Genomic DNA, 5,547 nt, shown 5'->3' on the forward strand with positions numbered 1-5,547 from the left:
ATCTCCCGGACCAAGCCCATATTCAGAGATTCGATAGAAGGGCTCGCAAAACTCAGCACTAAGTATCAGACTCGTGGCTAAAGTTTATTACAGTGACACAGTAGGTGTACACAGTTGGATCATACAGGAAAAAGACATAAGCAGAATCTGGAGGAATCCACGTGCAATCTTCTTTAGGATCTCTCCCTCCCATGAAGATTCACACAGAGCACATTTTTATACGAGCAATGTTTCTGCCTAGGGACTCAGTATGCAAGGTTTTCACTGGGAGTTTGGTCATATAGACACCCTTTACCTGGCATGTATCAAAATTCCATACTACTAGAAGGAAAGCAGGTATTTAGTATAAATCATCTTGTTTGCACAGTCTAGGTACGGTGAACCACCTTTATTAGTTAGTGAACAGTGGGAATACCCCTAAATCCACATGTTCAGATAAGGGCCAACCATGCAAGTAGGCCATTCTAAAAAATACCAGTCTCAGGCCAGATATAACTTTTTCTGCACACCCCCAATTCAAGATTCATTTTAGCCAAAAAGCAGCATCTCTCAATATATATATGTATACACCTATGTTAGAGTTGAAAAGATTGTGGATCATTCATGCCTTATCCAAGTAGTTCCAATTGCTTTCCTTATAAACCTTCATTGAAAGCAGCTGTATGACAGGAATGGGAATTTTGAGAAATGCAGAATCTTTTAAAATTCAAATCAGATCATGGAACTCCTCTGCTCAAAACTGAAATGGCTCACCATTCATCTAGTAAAAGCCAAAATCCTTACAACAACCTACAAGTCCCTACATGATCTGGCCCCTCTCTGGCCTCATTATTCCTTTTCTCCTCTTCATTCAGGTCCAGCAACCCTGAACAATTTGCGTTTCCTCAGAGGCCAGACACAGTCCTGCCTCAGGGCTTTTGCTCTTCCTAATCCTCTACCTAGAATGCTCTTTCTCTTCCCCTAAATACCTATATTGCTCGCTGCCACATTTCCTTCAAGTCTTTGCTCAAATGTCACTTTCTGATAGATCTACCCATACCACCCTATTTTAAAGTATGCTATCCTCACAAACATCCCTTGCAACACTCACCATTCCTCACCCTAATTTTTTCTATACTTCTCATCTTCTAACACACCATATAATTTATTATGTCTTATTGCCTGTCTCTGCCCAGTAAAATATAAGCTCTTTGAGGGCAGGGATTTTTGTCTTTTTCTTCTGTATTTCCAGCAGAATCAAAAAGCAGAAGGGTAACAAATTTTAATTTGACATAGTAAGAAACAGGGAGGCACTGAATTTAGGGGTAGTAACCTAGTGCAAATAGCTAAGTCTTCATGTCTGGTGGTGTTGGAAGATCAAGTCATTAGAAAATGTGAAAGTTTTTTTTCAAATTTCACTGAAGAGATGACCACAGTATATTCAGTTATTGAAGAGTTTTAATAAAAGGAACTATTTACAAGAGTGTGGGCACAGTTAAGGCAAATCAACAAGGTTTGAACCATATTGGGACTAGAGAATCTAGCAAATAGGAGATAGTTATGAGAAGTCAGAAAAGACCTAGAGCCATTGGAGCAGAGCTGTGGCCACTGACAATTTCTTGCTAAGTATATGAGAAAGAGCAGGAACAAATATTTCAGCCTCACCTTTGTATCACGTTCCAAACCCACCATGAATAAAGCCAGAAAAGAGAGTATGCAGTTCTTTAGTAGTCAACCTCCCAGGAACACAGAGCAAGAGAGATAAAGATGGAAAGTGGATCAGAAAGGGCAAAAAGAATATCCAGCACAATGGCCATTTTGTAAAGCTATATGCACAAGACACAACGCTTCAATGTGCTACCAGCATCTTTGACTATGTCCAAATCTTCCTTCTAAATCTTCTCTATTACCAGTGGCATCACCATCCTCTCACTCACACAGTAATTTTGATTAATCTACTCCCTCTTCCTCATTCTTCATATATCCAATCATTTGTCAATTATGCTTTCACAATTTACCTCTTCTCTGTCAGTCTATTTCCAATGCCACCTCTTTGTTCATGCTCTCTCATTCTCTTACCTGGTTAACATCAGTTGTCTTAGCAAACTTGCCACTTTGAAACATCCCCCACTGCCATTTATGTTACTCAATGCTACTGGACTAATCTCTGTGAATTAGTTTCACTACCACTACTGTTGCTCAAAAACCTTTAATGACTTTTACTGCCTACCAGGTAAGTCCAAACTCCTTAGCCTACTACTCAAAGACCTCAGTAATCTGGTTCCACCTTAATTTTCCCAATTTATTTCTCACAACTCTCTTTTATCTTAGTACAAATTAGTCATTTGTTATCTGGAAGTCAATGAAGCTTAATGAAAAGAGCAAAATGACTAGAATTGGTCAGACTTGGATTCAACTCTCAGTTCTATCATGTCATCAGCTGGGGGTCCTTGGGAGTTACTTTTCTGGCATGAGATTTAGCAACCTTATCTGTGAAGCGGAAGGTTACTAAATGATGCAATGAGAACATCTGTAAATGTACCTAGTGTTGGACATCAATTAGCAAACTTCTCTGAATATGCTCCATGTTTCTGCCTATCTGTCCTCTACCTAAAATGCCCCCTTTCTCCTTCCACCTTCTCTATGAGAACCTTAATCTTTTAAGATTAAATGTTATATGCTCCACAATGCTTTTCTTGATCCTTCTTCCTGCCTGAAGTCAGTCACCTCTCAACACTCACATTATTTATACCTTCCTAATATTAACAAATACTTAAAACATTACAGATAGCTAACATGATTCATCTCTCTCCTACTAGAGTTGAAGCAGCAGTGATTTAGATAACTACCACATGGAAGCTCACCCAGCAAGTAAAGAGCAAAGCCTAAAGACCATGCATGTCTCGGGTACTAAGATATAAAAGTATGCCTTTTGCTAGTCTGTCCCACTTCTTCCTTAGGGGCCAAATAGTAAGATTACTGTGTACCAGAGACTATAGTAAGCCCTTCTTTATATGCATTCTTTCATTGAATCTGCTCAACAATCCTATGCAGTAGGTATTACTATAGCCTATTTTTTACAAATAAGGAAAGTGAGGCTCGGGCCAGTTTGTCCAAGGTCACAGTGCTATAAAGTGACTGTGTCAGGAATAGAATTTGATCTATTAGATGCCCAAATTTATGTCCTTAAGGGCTATGAAATATTAAACCAGACACCCACTATGAAGCAAATTACATTTGCAACATAAGCATCAAAGACAAAATATACCTTTGATTTCTAAAAAGTAACGAATTAAGGAGAAGAATCTTAATTTTCATCAGAGAATATACATTCAATGACAATGGAACTAACTCCAATTTGGATGATGTGAACAATAAGAGATTGTGACCCAATGCTGTAAAGGAAAAGATGCATCATCTCAAAATAAATTGAATTCCAACAAGAACGCAAGATATGTGAAGACAGCAACCGCGTTTGTCTCACTGCTGTGAGACATAGAACTGTCTTACACAAAGGTGCCTGACACCCAATGAAATTGAGGATAAACACTGGGAAATAAGCACACTGTTTAAATGGCAAAAGTTTACACTTGAGAACTTTAGAGCAGGAAATGATACCTATTTCAGATAGACTTTTTAAGTAAACCATACAAAGTGGTAAAAGAATCAAAGAGACAAAGAAAGTCTGCCTGAATAGAGAAGGAAGCAGTTAAGAACTACCACCAAAGGTGTCTTCCTGAATCCTTTTCCTCTCTGAAGGTTCAAATCATCTAGCTTCAAATGAAAGTAAAAAAATAGGTGGAAAATAGAGAATTGCCCTTTCTAATCTTCCTAGTTTGGAATTCCTTTTTAAATAGCAGCTTTTAAATATATTTTTTATAATAAATGTTTTATCTTGTAACATTTACATTCTCATTTAAGGCAAATATGAAGTTCACTCAAAAGCAGGGCAGCTAAGGAGTTATTTGATGAGGCAGTCTTTGTTGCTATTTCAAAAGGCCAAAATAAGGCTAAGAGGAGGAAAATTTCCCCAATGATCACCTTAAAGTGATTCGGTAAGTTGGTTAAGATTTAGAAAGACACCCTAAGTGCAAGTGCTGTTTTTTTGGGTAAAATCCATGCAGTCTAGATGCAGTTCTGCTCAAAATCCAACATGCAAATGCCTATCTGCAATCAGCAGACACAGGCAGACAAAATTTAACCTAAAATGCAAATTCTCAAAACTTAAGCACACTTAAAGGTAAACTAAATAAGCCTACAAATCCAGTAATTGATACTGTCACTTCTGGTTTTGAAGGAAATCATAAAGCAAAATTCTCGAGTATCCTTAATTTTTAGGTTTATTTAAAAACAAAAATTATGAAAATTAGATTTGAATATGAGATGTTCCAAATCACTAACAATGGGTGAATGGGTACAATCAATCAGTATAGTCATTCTGATTTGATAGCTATCACTGTGAATCGTCACTCTGATTTGATAGTTCACTGTGAACCTTAACCATTTGCAAGCTTTTTTTTTTTTTTTTTTTTTTTTTGGATACAGTAAATCAGTACCAATGAGAGCTTTTTAAATGACCTGAAACACTACAGGTAAGTATTCCAATCAAAAACTCCAAAATGCTCCAAAATCTGAAATTTTTTGAGTGCAGACATGACATTGAAAAGAAACGCTCATTGGAGCATTTTGGATTCTACATTTTTGTATGAGAGCTGCTCAGCTGGTAAATATAATGCAAATATTCAAAAATTGAAAAAAATCCAAACTTAAAACACTTCTGGGCCCAAGAATTTCAGATAAGGGATACTCAACCTGTATCATCTTTAACTGCCTTTCAAACCACTTTCAACTAAAGACTACTGCATTTAGACTTTTAAAAGAATGTAAATGCAAAAATTCTTCACATTAAGATGAAAAATAGGATTAAAAATAGGAGGTTCACTTTTATTTTGCTAATCCGTCAAAATACATTCAAGCATAGCACGAAAATTATATTCAACACTAGGTTCTGTACCACCTGCTCCCATGAACTCTTAAATCTGAATAATGTTCAGATAATTCTCATAGGTGGAAGGGGTCAAAACATACAACCAGTTGTCCGTCCTCCCCAAGTCCCACATGCCAAAATGCTTTTGCATATAAAGTGACAAGAGGAACCCAGAAGTGACTAAATACCACTATGCTTTTTTCTTCACTACAGTTTATAGCAATTTTAAGGGTAGACACATGACAATGAAGTGTTAATATACCATGAACAGGACAGGTTGCCTTCCTAATAAACAGAAAATCCTATTACATAATTCAATTGCAAACTTTAGAAGCCACTATATTCCCATGTTGGGAATATAAAATGACAATAACCTTATTAAACTGAAAACCCTGAGAAAGGTGAACTACTATTCCAATTGACCCAGGTCTTCCCACCAAAACTGAGTAAGTCAAGCAGAGTAGTATTTAACAATTGCAACGAAAAATCTCAGAATCATTTTCTGTATCCTAGAGGCCACTCTACAGCCAACAAAAAGTTGGACCAAATTACCAAATGAAGTAGCCCACATGTAATTTGTA

This window comes from Macaca fascicularis, chromosome 6 (assembly GCF_037993035.2).
Source record: "Macaca fascicularis isolate 582-1 chromosome 6, T2T-MFA8v1.1".
Taxonomy (NCBI): Eukaryota; Metazoa; Chordata; class Mammalia; order Primates; family Cercopithecidae; genus Macaca; species Macaca fascicularis.